Source organism: Zalophus californianus, chromosome 17 (genome assembly GCF_009762305.2).
Source record: "Zalophus californianus isolate mZalCal1 chromosome 17, mZalCal1.pri.v2, whole genome shotgun sequence".
Lineage (NCBI taxonomy): Eukaryota > Metazoa > Chordata > Mammalia > Carnivora > Otariidae > Zalophus > Zalophus californianus.
Genome location: NC_045611.1, coordinates 29,148,363 through 29,164,467, shown reverse-complemented (window position 1 = coordinate 29,164,467; position 16,105 = coordinate 29,148,363).

Here is a 16,105-nt window from a genome sequence, read left to right as displayed (position 1 = left end):
AACTAGTCACCAAGTGAAGAGGAGTAAATTTTCAACATAACCAATAGGTCCTAGTTTGGCAAGTCACCAGACTATGTGGTTTTCTGCACATGGAGTACAGAAAAGCAAAACTCGAATTCCAGTACATTAGCCCCAGAACCATGTGTGGCCCCTGGCAGATTCCCAGGGTGATGGCAAGAAGACAAATGGTAGAGCAAAAAGTTACCAGGACTCAGACTGCAAAGTCCTGGAACATTCTTATGAAGCTATCAGAATATCATTTTTTTTGCAAAAAAGCATCTTGACAAACGAGAGTATTCCATTTAGGAGTCAACTATTACCCCGAGAGTTTAAGGAAGAGTGGAAAATGTGCTCTTCATATTTCTGTGTATTTAGATTATGTTTTGTCTTAATTTCACATCAAAGGGCAACCAATCTCAACAACAGGCAACCATTTTGTAACCGAGAGGACAGAAGCTAGGTATTAAGGATGGAAGTGTGGAAAAATAGAAAAAACTGGAGTCATGATGGTCCTGCAAAGCAGCTTATTAACTTGGACCACCTGTTTTTGGATTTTGTTTTGTAGGAAAATAAAAACCTATATTTTTAAGTCACTATTAATTAGGTCTCCTGTCATTTGCTTGCCAGATTACCAGTTTATTATGCAAGAATGTAAGTCAGGAACGGCCAGATAGATGAGATGCACAGGGTAAGTAAGGTATGGGGGAAAGGGCAAAGAGTTTCCATGCTCTTTGAATACCTTGCTCTTCCCAACCCAGAAGTTCTCCTAACCCTATCCTTTGAGTTTTTATGAAGACTTCATTACATAGGCACGATTGATTAAATCACTGTCCCTTCTCCCCTTCCTGGAAGTCAGGCAGGTAAGACTGAAAGTTCCAACCCTCCAAGCACATGGTTGGTTCCCCTGGCAACCAGCCCCCATCCATTCATACTTTCCCAAAGTCACATCACTGACATATACTCAAGTGTGATTGAAAGGAATCTGTTATGAATATCAAGACACCTTTATTGCTCTTATCACAAAGGAAAGGGTTTTAGGAGCTTTGTGCCAGAAAAGGGGACTAAGACCAAATATCTACTTTTTATTATAAATCACAGTATCACAACCACCAATGACACTAGGTCTGTGCAAGAAGAAACAGAGGGAAACAACAGGGCATCCAAAGAACCTGGAAATAGAAGAATCTTAAAATAGCCAACAAGTATTCCCCAGAAAGCAAGGAAGATGAGTAGAGGAAGAGTAGCTACAGTTAGAAGGGGGTCTTGCCCAATCTAATAGAGGGTGGTCAGGAGGGTCTACAGCATGAATTGAAGGGACTCTAAGAATCTGGTTCCTCTCAACATCCAAAACTGGTATGACAGGACTCCCTTTTAGGAGAAGACCACACACTGAGGAGCAACTGGTAGAAACAGAATCAAAACTAAGTAGGAGAGAGTCAGTAGACACAAAGGAAGGAGAAGGTACAAATAAATGTGGGGGAGAGAAATAGAGTCGGAAAGATCAGAAAGTAAGCCACATCCTTTTTAATGCTACAGAAACACACCAGAAGAGGGAATTCTCTGAAGTTATAAAAGCCACCCGGAGCTACACTTCCTTCTAAAAGCTCAGGAAAACTAATTTTATATAAAAGCGAGCACTCTATATGTACTAAAGGTAAACCCCATTCAAAGTTATTTAAGAAAAAAAAAAGAGGAAAAAGTGCAGAACAGCATTCCTGCAGACAAGGAAAGCCTGCCAAAAGGATACATCCACAAGACTGATCAGAACTATAAACTTTTATTCTGAAATGAGCTGAAGGGCACCTGGGTGGCTCAGTCAGTTAAGCATCTGACTTCAGCTCAGGTCATGATATTGGGGTCCCAAGATCAAGTCCCATGTTGGGCTCTGCACTCAACAGGGCGTCTGCTTGAGGTTCTCTCTCCCTGCCCCTCTGTCCTTCCCCACTGCTCGTGCTCTCTCTCAAATAAATAAAATCTTTAAAAAATAAATACATAAAAATAAATAAAATGAGCTGAAAGGCAATGAGAAAATATGCAGGACAAAAGAGAATAATATTAATCAGACTTAGGAAACCTGGAGAGGAAGCAACAGAAACTTTAAGAAGCAGAAATTTAAAAAATAATTTTAGGAAATGAAAATTAAACCAGAAGGAATACAAGTATGAATAAATATGACAGATGATGCCCTCAGGTAAGTGGAAGATCAAAACAAAAACATAGAAATACAAAAGAAATAAAAGAAGAGCCAAGCGGGGTTTGAAATAAAGAAGCAAATATTTAAGATGGGCAAAGACTGTCCAACATATGAGTAATAGAAATGGCTTTAAAAATGAAAACTGAAACAAGGAAAGAGAATGAATACTAAACATTATAATTCAGGAAAACTTTACTGGAGAAAACAGATTTGAAACTATACGTTGAGAGAGTACACTGCATACCTGAGACTATTGACCCAAAGCTACCAATATTAAGCCATACTGTAGAAAAATTAGTGCATTTAGAAAGAAATAAGAAAAAAAGGAAGGGAGGGAGCCTGGATGGCTCAAGTAGTAGAGCATAGGACTCTTAATCTCAGAGTTGTGAGTTCAAGCCCCATGTTGGGGTTGGAGCTTACTTTAAAAAAAGAAAAGGAAGGAAGAAATTGGAGTAAAATATTTAAGGAATTCAGGGAAAGAAAATGTGAGTCAAGAATTTTGTATTTAATAAAAGTAACTTGAAAATGTGTCCTTTAAAACAAAGGACACAGACAAATGTTACTGCATCCAGGAACTCAAGGAATATTGTTCTCAAAAGCCGCTCTTGAGGAATTTTCTAAAATATATGCTTCCGGCCATCAAATGAGTTGAAAGGCATCAACACAAGGACTGGTGGTAAGCGCTAAATACAGTTCCTTGTAGGCTAAAACCCAATGAGGCTTAACAGGAAAGGAATATAATTTGTAAGGGCGACTAGGTCTGGGTATTGTGGCTACGTTACAACTATAACACAGAAGGAAGAAAGAGAAGAGAGCGTGGAAAATTTTAAAGAGTTTTCTCGATGACTGTGTTCGTGGTGTAGTGTTAGTATTATTCTGAAACTCTTGTTTAATTTGGGGTAGGGTAAATGAGCGATAGGAGATATTCTGATTTCCTGTATCCTTGGGAACCAGGGCTCCCAGTGTAGGAAATGGAGGTGCAGATGTATTACAGAAGAACCTAAGTTAATGCTTTTTTCTTTTTTTTTCTTGAAAGCAGTAACTACGGTCTGAAGTGGAATTAGAATCATCAGCATAAATTCACGGGGTCCAATCAATGAAGAGTTCTAAAAATAGCTGTCCATCGCACAAGGACTGCAATCTTGAAATACTGTATAGACTGGGGCTTCTTAGAAAAATGGCCGATGTTTATGTCTAGGGCAGGAGTGTCAAAGATGAGTCTAAAATATCTTGTCCCATCAGACATCCAGAGACCTTTCAAAAATTGGGGTCATGTGAAAAGATCTCAAGAGCCAATTTTGAACAGGCCAAAAAGGGGACCACTGAAGCTTCAAAAACAAAGCATTACGATTGATTGCATCCCATCAAACATCTTTAAATTCATGAGTTTATGATGACATTTTGTAAATAAACATTTTATTTTAGAATAGTTTTAGTTTACAGAAAAATTTGGAGATGGTCCAGAAAGTTCCCATATGCCCCATATCCACTTTCCCCTATGGTTCCCATCTTGCTTTGGTATGATACGTTTGTTACAATTAATGGACTGATATTGATACCTTATTTTTAACTAAAGTCCACTAACCTCAAACATCTCTCTGTTTATTTAGATCTGCTCTGATTTCTTTCATTAGGGTCTTGTAATTTTTCACATACAGATCCTGCACATGTTTTGTTAGATTTATACCAAAATATTTCTTTTTTTCTTTTTTTGCCGTTACCTTCTGTTTGCCTCCCCCCTCCCTTCTTTCCTTCCCATCCCTTTCTTCCTTCATTATTTCTTTCTAGTGCTCAATTTGTTTCTTTTTTTGATGACCATTCATAATGATATTTCTAAAGATACTCATTGGCCACCTTTGGGCTGATAGGGAGCCTACTCGTTATCTTGAAAATTAGTAAATATAGGGGAAGAATTGAGCCTTTATCCAACCTTTCCTATACAAACTATGCCACTGGGTGATCAAATGTAAATGAAAGCAAGCCTCTTTCTATATTCACATTTCTATTAAATGAAAAAAATAACAAAGTTAAAATATTATCATTTTGCAGACTCAAATGAAGTAAAGGAACTGAGCATTGAATGTCTACAGCTGCTAATATCACAAAAGAACCCCACTCATGGGCTTCTCTTGAAGGAACACACCACCAACTATATTCTTCCCAAACAGATCAGATGTGAGGGTTATCAGTCTCTGGGTCACATTGCAGGAAAAACAGCAGTTGAAGAACATGCCAAATGGCACCCTGATTTTGCAACTGGCAAAATCCAGACTGTGAGAAACTCTTAAGATCAAATGTCCTAAGTTCTTCAGCAGAAGTAGTTAAGGAATAGAGAAGACTAGAGAGAAAACCTATAGATGAAGAGAAACTTCAAGAACATAAAATGCCTTTAAAAATGGGCACGTGTCTAGAGGTGCCCGTTTGACCACAAAGAAAGCCAAGAGAGTGACATAAAAGTGAGGCTCGTGGGGAGAAAGAATGCTGTCACTGGAATGGGGGCACATGAAAGGTCTTCTGGGGTGACTGGCCAAGTCCTCTTTCTTGCTCTGAGTAGTGATTGCAAGGATATCTGTCTTAGAGTAAGTTACACATTTGGCGGGTGTGGTTTTTTTTTTTTTTTTTCTGTCCTATTTTACTTTAAAACGTCAAAAACTATAGGAAGAAGAAAGAAAACGGAGTATTCTCGTCTTCAAGTAAGGTCAAGTACGCGATAAGCAAGTTACATACACTTACGAGTCATGAGTAAGTTAAACATTTTCACTTTACATAGGAGCCAACACTGTTGGATGAGGCTTATATAGCACTCTGCAAAATACACATCTGCCACTGCTGCTCTGAAATCCTGAATGCATCCTTTGTTACACCTCATCGTAACAATTATTCAAAGAAATTAGCAAGTGGAGGGAAAAAAAAGAGAGAAAGAAAATAATGCAGAAAAAGACTCCAAATTCAACAGCCTATCCTTCTGACTTTTGCGAAGATCACTCTGAGAGATTTTTCAAAAATCCCAGGAAATTGAAAACATCTCCAGTGCAGATGATCAAAGCCCTTCCTATGGGATACTACTTCATAACTGAATCATGCAAACTGCTGAGAAGTTTATACCCAACCTACATTTTCTGTGATGTTAACCTATTATTCCTGGCCCCCTTGTGTACCTATATTATTCTCAAAGATATCGGTAAATAGTTCTTCACCTTCCATCTTACCAGTCAAACATACGTGTACAGGAGAAGCTGAATGCATAAATAGTCTCCACTCATATATTTGCAGTTCAAAAGACTGGCCCTCAAAGGGAAAAGCTAGAGTTGAAATTTTCTCTTTAGAAGGGTTTAGATATTCACAGGAGCAGAGACAAAGACATTTATGGCAGAGGGAAGACAAGCAGCTTTATATATATAATGGGCAATGACTACATGGCTGTTTTTCCAGACTGGTCCTAATTTTGCCATATCTTTTTTTTTTTAAAGATTTTATTTATTTATTTGAGAGAGAGAGAATGAGAGACAGAGAGCACGAGAGGGAAGAGGGTCGGAGGGAGAATCAGAGCCCCGCTGAGCAGGGAGCCCGATGCGGGACTCGATCCCGGGACTCCAGGATCATGACCTGAGCCGAAGGCTGTCGTTTAACCAACTGAGCCACCCAGGCGCCCAATTTTGCCATATCTTACAGATGCCTAACAGTGGGGGTCTTCCCCAAGGTGGGAAAATCCGTATTTTCAATTTAGGGGTATGATAATCTTCTCTTCAAATGGATTAATCTTTCAGGTTTGGATTTAACCTAGACCTCAGCCAATGCTTCCCATTTTATAGATGGGGAAGACTGAGGTGTAGAGAAATGAACGCCCTCTCCCAAGATCAGACAGCATGAGAGTCAGAGCCAGGATTTGGATGCAGAATTCCTGAATTGACTGCTGTCCATGGCCATCTAAGCAAAAGCGAACTCAAGAGATATTTGTCAAGTATCCTGGGACTGGGCTCGGTGTGGGGGAGCAGGTAAGATTTTTGCCAGGAAAGGCTGCTTTTAGGACATGTAACCCCCTGGGTATCAGGGAATGCAAAGAGGCAGCCTCGTTGGGCTCTCAGAGGAGGGAGTCAGCCTAGAAATCACACGTACGGAAAGGATCCAAGGGTCTACCTTTGAGCAATTGAGGCCCCTGGACCGCAGAGACCAGGACAGTGGTGGGAAACACAGACTTGGCGCAACCATGACACGGAGCAGATGCTAGTGTGAAGACAAAGGAGAAGGTATAGCGCCCGTGAAGGAATGGTGTCATGGCCAATTCTATCCCAGGACCAACCTGGGGAAAATTCTGAATCCCTAAAGATCTTAGGTGGATGTTGACAGAGTTTGGGGTCAGCCTGCTGCCGGCTGGAATTATCTAGATGACTAGAGGTGAACATTTCACCAGTCTCCTCTGGTTGCTGAAGTCCTTTTTGGAAATATGTACTACATAATTATGACAGATTTCTGCGACCATGAACTAAAAAAACTAATTTCACCTCTGTCAATACAATATAATCTCCCTTCCACTCCAGGGTGTCCAGAAAGTAAAATGTTATCAGTGGGAAAATTGCACGTATTAAAATCTTTCCAACTTTAATGTTGTTCCAAAGGAAACGACATCATTTATTTCCCTGTACTTTGGAAGCAGCCAAAATCCCTCTAGGTCAGAACCAAAAAGCTGCAATTAGCCAACTAATTTAGACAAATGAGGGAGGGTCTGTTTGCCCAAATTACCCAAATCATTGGAACTTTGTAGACCTGCCCCCCCCCAAATAACATCAGCTTAAGTCTGAATCTTTGTGGTTACCTTACTAAAGCAAACAATATATTACACTTTGTGATTTGGAGGGGAGGGGTTGGTCTTTTTTCTAATTTTTTGACATTAGATCTACTGGAAACCCACGACTAAGAGAATCCCATATGGGTAAAGAGGGGAAAAGAGCCAATTAAGTAGGAAAGGCTAACAAGCTGCTTGAGCGAGCACTGAGGCATGCTGGGATATTACATGTCCACAAAGAAAATATTAATTTTAAGCTCAAAGAAAAATAAAAAAGGAAATTTAAGGGAGGGAGGAGGATAAGAAAAAAGTGTCAGGGTATTTATATAAACTGTCATTCCTGTGTTTTCATGAAGGCTTATGCCCTCTAAACAGTCCATCAACACTCTCTCTGATCACAGACTTCGGCTCTGATTGAGCGGGGAGATGTCAGCCAAGGAGAAAAACATGTGGAAAATCTGTTAACCATGTGTGTCATTCCTGATGTCAACAGGTAAGGAAATATGGGAGCGGCCTCACATTTGTGCATTTCCACTCAGGCTCGGAGAATGGAAAAGGGCATCGCTGGCTTTGGGAAATAGATATTTATGATTCCCGTGGTGGTGGTGGTGGTGGTAACGACGATGATGAAAACACGCAGGATTCAGGGCGAGCCCACCAGAAATACAAGACCACCTGGTGCCCGGAGTGACAAATGTCACACCAGCGACGTGTGTGTAAATAACAGTTTGGGCGTTTAACATTGCACGTCTTGCCAATGGAGGGCTGGATAGGCTCCTTTTTGGAAACGGGGATCTTTTATTTTTTTCTGCTCTTACCTTCAAACCTCTTTCCTGACAGGGTGTAGAATTGAAATCCGCTTCGGTGGAAGAAGTCAGGGAGAAGCGGGAGTTCTCGTAGCAGTTTCCTGCAAGGGTGCGTGTGTTGGCCGGAGTTCTGGGGCTCTAGGGAGAACAGTGGGTGGTGCTCAGAACTCAGTTCTAGTGTGGCAGTCTTAGCGGTTAACCCGGTGACGTTGGAGAAGTCATGGAAACTTCTGAGCCTTGGTTCCTGCAGAGTGACAAGTTTGGCCTAGGGCAGCATTTCTAATGCCGTAACAGGCATGCAGATCACCTGGGCATCTCGTCAAAATGCAGATTCTGTGTCAGGAGGTCTGGAAAGGGACCCGTGACTCTGCATTTCTAATAAGCTCCCCGGGGGAGGCTGGCCCACGGACCACCCTTTGAGGGCTTAGATGATGTTTACAGTGGACATCAGCTGCTCCTGCTCACCCAGCATCCAAGGATTAGATCATCTTCGTTTTCCAATAAGTCACCCGGTTTCCTTTTGGAGAACCCCGCCTCCTCCCTCTCATTTAGGGCATTCAGGTAGGGCTTATGCTCATCCGAAGCCCCAGCTCCAAGAACGGGCCCACGTCCTAGGCCTAGCCAATCAGGGCACTCCAGCTCCGTGATTGGCTCAAACATGGGCACATGACCTATGGCGGGTTAACCCAGTGCAGGGCTCTGGCTGCCCCAACTATGGCAAAGGTGATGTTCTCTTCGCTGGGGTGATAAACTATAGCTAGGATATTAACCACGTGGAGAAGCCGTTTCATTACATCTTGGTAAACACTGCTTGAAAATAAAGCTAACAGAGAAGAAAGCAAAGCTGAGAGATCCAAAGACATTCCAATGACATTCCAATGACTTCATTTGAACTCCTAGATACAGCTATGCCTGAAGCTGAAGATCCCTGGCTTCTTTAGCGACACAAGCTTGTCAAACAATTCAGTGGTTACAGGCATGATACACTTATAAATTGCAGCTGCATTATCAATATTTTCTCCATTGCTGTCTTACCATAGACCAGAGGTCAGCAACTTTTCGTAAAACGCCAGATAATAAATATTTTAGGCTGGTGGAACCTGGGTCTCTATAGGAGCTCCGTGTTAGCACACAAGCAGCCATAGATAATATGCAAACAAGCAGCTGAGGCTGTGTTCCAATCAACTTTATTTACTAAATAAGCAGCCGGGGGCGCCTGGGTGGCTCAGTCGGTTAAGTGTCTGCCTTCAACTCAGGTCATGATCTCTGGGTCCCGGGATCCTCCCCCGGAGAGGATCCCTGTCCAGCAGGGCATCTGCTTGTCCTCTCCCTCTGCCTCACTCTCCCCCCCCACACTCGTTTTCGCTCTCTCTCTCTCTCAAATGAATAAGTAAAATCTTTAAAATAAGCATCCAGCCCTCAGGCTCTAGTTTGCCAACCCTGGTCTTGACAATCAACAAAGCCTCGATTTGTCGTAGTTGCCATTTTCCATAGTGTAAACACCCCCACGGTGGCTGACTTCAGGCTACCAACATAAGCCACCAAATACAAAGCTAGGGAAAGATGAGTACCAGGCCCCCCTTTTCGGGTCTTTCCAGCATATAGATACAATCAGCTCAATAACATAGATCATAGTAAAAGGATTAGGAAGGGCTGAGTTTTAAGTATTTACCAACTTTGTCTTGATATCATCTTTTTAAATTTTAAGTTGGTAAAGTTTACTTTTGAACAATAGCTTTACCCCAGGACTTCAAACGTGAAACAGAGAAACCAGGACCCAAAGCTACCACGACAGTAGATCAAAGTTTGGAAAGGGATTACTGGCATCTTCAGGAATTGTAGTTTAAAATTCCAATGCGTTAGACAAGCCCTTTTTGAAATGGTAATGCCTTGTACCTGAGTAGAAAAGACAATTAAGATAATGTGTTAATTTTCCCCTTGAATCTGACAGTAATATTTTGATCCTGTTAATTATCCAGAGAACAGAAAATGTATATAACGTGATAGCTCTGTGCAGAGCCGAGAGGTTTGCTGCCTGGTTAAGTAGGCACACTTATCCTATAATTAGCTGCTCGGAATGCAATTTCCATCCCTTCCTAAATACACCCACTAAAAAAATAAACCGATGTGGCGTTTCAGAGTGGCTCCAATCCGGTTTTACCCCCTGGGCAAGCAGCCAATGATTATTTACTAAAAGTTAGCCTCCTTTCAAAACTATCAGAAAATAGCAATCATTCGCTAATGATTTCTGGCAGGTGAGGGTAAATCAATGCCTTAAGAACAGCAAAAGACCATGTCCTTAGAGCCCCAGCATGCTCGCCTTCTCTGAGGGGTAAGCTTATCGATGTCGCTAACTGGGCATTTTAATGAGCGTTCATTGCAAAAGGGCAACCTTTTAAGTGGGCAAGTCAATCCATAAGGGGGAGAAATGTGGACCCCAAAGCGTTCTCATAAACTGGCCAAGAGGGCTTTCTAGATAACATTACAAGTTTCGGGGCAATACTCTCTTCTGAAAGGAAATTGTGGCCTGTTCAGTTGTGCATTTCGAAAGATATTTTATTTTTTTAAGATTTATTTATTGAGAGAGAGAGAGAGAGCATGAGCTGGATGGGGCAGAGGGAGAGGGAGAGAGAGTATAAAGCAGACCCCGCACCAAGCATAAGCCCGACATGGGGCTCCATCTCACGACCCTGAGATCACGACTTGAGCCAAAACCAAGAGTCGGATACTTAACCGACTCTGCCACCCAGGTGCCCCTTGAAAGATATTTTATATTTATTCTTTTAAAACAACCCACGCCAACACCTCTCTGGGAGAGCTAGTGAAGGAGCTGCATACTTCCATCAGGATGGTGGCATTTGTCCACGACACCACGGCGATCTGTATCTACCCGTGGTATTTAATATATTCCGTAAAAGCACAAATCATTCCTGCCCACCTTTATTCCTATCGCAGGTTTGTGTATCTGATCTCCTCTGGTTATTTTATTTTGTTTTATTTTATTTTATTTTTAAAGATTGAAAGAGAGAGAGAGAGAGCACGAGCAGGGAGGGAGAAGGAGAAGCAGTCTCCCTGCTAAGCAGGGAGCCCAACATGGGGCTCGATCCCAGGACTCTGGGATCATGACCTGAGCAGAAGGCTCAGAAGCCTCAACGGACTGAGCCACCCAGGCACCACAAGGAAACATACTTTCTAAAACACCATACAACGTTAAGGGGTTGCTTGGATCCCCACACAGAGGGCCTCGTTCATAACAGGTGCTTACAGATCTGCAGAATGAATACATGCATGCATTTCTTCATTTAATAATCTTCTGTGTAAAATATAGAGCTTGAGATAAATGCACCAGGGGAGCCTGGCAGCATGGGTTCAAATATCAGCTCTGCTATTCGCTCAGTGGCCATGTGATCTTGGGGGAAATTACTTAATCTCTCACTGCCTCAGTTCCTCATCTGTAAAATGGGATGGTGATCACGGGTCTCTGTGGGATTGTTAGGAAGATCAAACGAGTTCATATGAGTAAGCTTCTCAGCACAGTTAGTGCGAAACAAGTGTTAACTATGACGGCTTCCAACACGATGACAGAGAATCTGCCAAAAAACATACCACGTTCCATGTCCCACCTTTAGCATTTATTTTTTCATGGACCTGTTTCTGCTAGGAATCCCATTAATAAGAGAATGTAAGATTGCCTGGGTGGTTTAGTTGATTGCGTGACCAACTCTTGATTTCGGCTTGGGTCATGGTCTTGGGGGCCTGGGACTGAGCGCCATGTCGGACTCTGAGCTCAGAGCAGACACTGCTTGAGATTCTCTCTCTCCCACTCCCTCTTCTCCCAACTCTCCCTGACCCGGCTCACACGCTGTCTTTTTCTCAAATAAATAAATGAATAAAATCTTTTTTAAAAATGTGGTTTTTCCTTGACATTTTGCCTCGGTCTGCGGGCCTTGATTCAAATGTGTCGCCAACCTCTTGGTGGTCACTCGCTCTCCTTCCTCTCTCTCTGGTTTGCATGTGCTCATGGGATCCCCGGTGAGCCCAGGGCTTGGCTTAAGACCAAGGGGTTGGGGCTACGTTGTCTAGATTAATAATGAATACAGCGGGGGATTGAGGGAAGCAAGCTTTGTTCAGATTGGGGACAACAGGAACGGTTTTGTAGACCAGACAGGTTGTTCAATTTTTGTTTTTCTTTTTTCAATGCCCAAACGTGGCATGTGGCCCTGTGTCCCTGCCAAGGTGAGGCCAAGAAGGAGGGAGGAAGTCCAGCTGCTGTCCGGGGCTCTTTCTTCAATCAAAGCCAAAGCTCCACCTTTCAGGCCAGGTGGGCGATTGCCCACCTTCTCTTCACCCCCTCTGTCGGGGCTCTGTGCCCAGAGGGAAACAATCCATCACCTGCACACCTGTGACGCCACACTCTCACGTTCCTGCCTTCAGCCTCCACTCATTCTTCCTTCACCTCCAACATTCCCTCATTCCAACGCCCCTTCACTCCAGCATTTGTTTTTTCCCTCACTCATTCATTCAAAAATAAATTCATTCATTTATTGAACACATGCTGTGTACCTGACACCATTCTGGACCACAGGAATGCAAAAGTAAACTAGACAAAACTTCTGTCCATGTGGAGTTGACAGCGACCCAGCTCCCAGTTGGGCCAAGGCTGCCAGACCACAGATCGCATTTCAGGCAACAAGGCAGCTGGATGCCTTGCAGATGTTGCACCCTCAAAACGAAAATGCATCTTTTCATAGATGTCACATCTCTCCGGGTGGTACTTGATGCAGGGTTGGGTCCCAAATCATCAGGCACAGGGCATGCTCCTGGTTGCCCGGGAGTTCACCCTGCTACTCTTCAACTCCACTCTCAGGGAAAGGACATTGAAGAATGCCTTTTCTTTAGCCATATCTCCTACTGTAAAATTCAAGACCTTCTCTCATGATGAAAGAGACAGATGAGGACCTAGTTTTAAGACAGAGGGACCTCACAGGTAGTCCTAAAATCACATCATGGCAACACTTCTTTTTTCTGGCTGTCTTCATGCACTGAGCAGTTAATTTGTGCCTACACTGTGCCAGGCATTGTGCAATCTGCTAGGAATGTAGTGATGAAGAAGCTAGACAAAACGTCTGTTCTCACGGAGCTGGGAGTCCCGTGGATCACGGGAAGCCTGACCTGGCCTGGGGGCTCAGGAAAGCTTTCCTCACCAAAAACAACTCTCATGCTGAGATCTGAATGCTTCTGAGAAGTTTAACCTGGGAAAGGGCAGAGCCTAAACAGGGAGTAGTATGTGCCAAAGCCCAGTGGTAGGGGGAAAGGTAGAGTGAGAACTGAATGGAAATGGAAAAGACAAGAGGGGTGTGGAAGCTGGGGCTGGAGGGGGTGCAAACCAGGCAGATTTTAGGCCTCTGGGTGCTTCATCTAAATTTAGAGCACTGAGAAGCTTTAAAAGGATGGGAGCAGGCCTGAGGAACATAACCAGGGCACTCTGGTTGCAGTGATTGCAAAGGTCTGGACAGGCCCAGAGTAGTGCTCGTAGGCCAGTCAGGGGCTGCTGCGGTGGTCCAGGCAAGGACTGATGAAGCTGAGTCCAGAGGTTACAGCCGGAATCATGAATGGACCTGAGGAACAGGTGTTCTGGCTCTCGGGCCATCACTGGGCTCTACATCCCCTGGGACAGTCAGGTATGTACCTTCCTGTCTCCTCCCTCTGAAGGCAGAGGCCTCCCCAGAGTCTAGTCCGACATCTGGCTTGACCCTAAAGAGCTCTCATCCGGATCATGAGACAAACACAGAAATGAAACCATTGGAGAAACTGCAAAGCAATGCATGAAAATGATTGCAAGGTTAGTATAAATTGGATGTGTGAGTGCTAAAAATGCGTAGGGCAATGACATGATTAAGAGGGACTGCATTATTCACTAGAAGCACAAAGGGACTCTTATAAGAGGCTGTGCCATCCCCAGCAAGCAAACTGGTGGTATCGCATTAGCCAGATACAGTCACTAGGCCTCTGTGGTTAGGCCCGCACTGTGCTCAGTAATGTAGCATTAAAAAAAAAAAAAAAAAAAAGAGTTAAATTAGATGCCAATTTTTAAATAAAATAAAACATTGGGAGGCTTTGTATTAAAAAATCTGAATTGGGGCACCTGGGTGGGTCAGTCGGTTAAGCGTCTGTCTCTTGATTTCGGCTCAGGTCATGATCTCAGGGTCATGGGATGGAGCCCCAAGACAGACTCCGTGCTGAGCATGGAGCCTGCTTAAGATTCTCTCTCTCCTTCTGCCCCTCCCCTCCCCGTGTGCACACGCAGGTGTTCTCTCTCTCAAAAATAAAAAAATAAAATAAAATAAAAAATCTAAACATCAGTAGTCCTTTTTAAGCAGCAAAGTAGTTGGAACAGGCTCCATTGTCAAGCAAAATGTAACTTCCTTTTCTACTTCGTTGATTTTTAAATCAAGATATGTTCGTAAGTAATTGGCCTGTGGAAATAGGTGAACATTTCTCTTGCTCATAATTATTACATTTAAAACTTCAGTTTGACAGAAGACTAAAACACATAAGCTAAGGGGCTCAAAGAAAAGGACTAATAAGTTGAACTCAGGATCTTAAAGAGGTATCTGCATCCCCATGTTCACCGTAGCATTCATATTAGCCGAGACGTGGAAGCCACCTAGATGTCCCCTGATGGACAAATGGATAAAGAGAATGTAATGGAATATTATTCAGCCTTTGGAAAGAAGAAAATCCTGCTACTTGCAACAACATGGATAAATCTGGAGGACATTATGCTAAGGGAAATCAACCAGACACAGAAGGACAAATACTGCATGATCTCACTTAGATGAGGAATCTAAAATAGTCAAACTTATAGAAGCAGAGAATGGAATGGTCGTGGCCAGAAGCTGGGGACAGGGGGCCATGGGGAGCATCAGTCAAAGGGTACAGAGTTTCAGTTATACAAGATGGGTAAGTCCTAGGGATCTACCACACTGCATACTGCCTAGAATTAACAATATTGTGTTATACGCTCAAAAAATTGCTAAAAAATGTTTTAAGTGTTCCTATCAATAATGATGATGATGATACCAATACGGAGGGCAGAAGGAAACTTTTGGAGGTCATAGAGATGGTTATGGCATAGATTGCAGTGACGGGTTCACAGGCATACTTCTCTCCAACCTCTTCAAGTTGCATTACATTAAATATGTACGGCTTTTTGTCCAACCTCAACAGAGTGGTTTTTTAAAAAGTATTTCTATCAGTTCTATAACATTTTTTTTTAATTGAGAACACCAGGTGTTTTTGAGACTAGTAGGGAATAGGAACACCTTCTTATATATTGCCAATGAGAACGTAAATTGGCGTAATCACTTTGGAGAGCAACTCTGTGTTTCCAGGAAAATTCGACAGTGCCTCGAGTTTAGGTCTAGGTAGCTGTCCCAGAGATAGCCTTTGTCTATATGCGCAAGGAGACATCACCGCCCCCCACCGCCTGATGTCCATTTTGGCCCTGTTTCTAATAATGAAAAAGTAGAAACTACCTAAATGTCTTTGAGTAGGAAGATGGTGATGGTGATGTCTTGGCTGCCAGCGGGTCCCAGAAGATCCAGGTCAGCCTCATCCGGTCAGGGTGGGGACAAGGGTCCCACAGTGGTTGCAGCAGAGATAACAGTAGCACGGGCCAACTGAGGTGTCTTGTCCCTTTAGGGAATAGCAACTGGGAAGAGTCATGCTTCTTATAGAGAGCATGGGCCAGACCGCCCACAGTTCACCAACTCAGCAGCTTGTGTTCATATTCCTAACAGCCAATCACACTATCAGAGTGCAAGTGGGCGGGGTGCCTGGGTGGCTCAGTCGGTTAAGCATCTGCCTTCCGCTCAGGTCATGATCTCCAGGTCCTGGGATCAGGCCCCGCGTCGGGCTCCCTGCTCAGTAGGGACCCTGCTTCTCCCTCCCCCTCTGCCTGCCGCTCTACCTGTCTGTGAGCTCTCTCTCTCTCTCTCTCTCTGTCAAATAAATAAATAAAATCTTTTAAAAAAATAAAATAAAAATTTTAAAAAATCTGCTTTAAAAAAAGACTGCAAGCAGGCATCTGTATTCAAACTATGGCATCACCATCAAGTGATGTCATTCTGTTTATATATTAAGATCTAAGGGTGTCAAAGTGATTTAGGGGACATGATTACCAGGTAGCATTGGTTAGGGAGTCCCAGGTCCTAAATGAATGTTTTCCCAGAGACTTTCACTGGGGCACACAGTATATTAGTAATAACTGTAATCATAGCTTGGGGTTATCACAAAATTGTTAAAAACAAAACAAAAGAG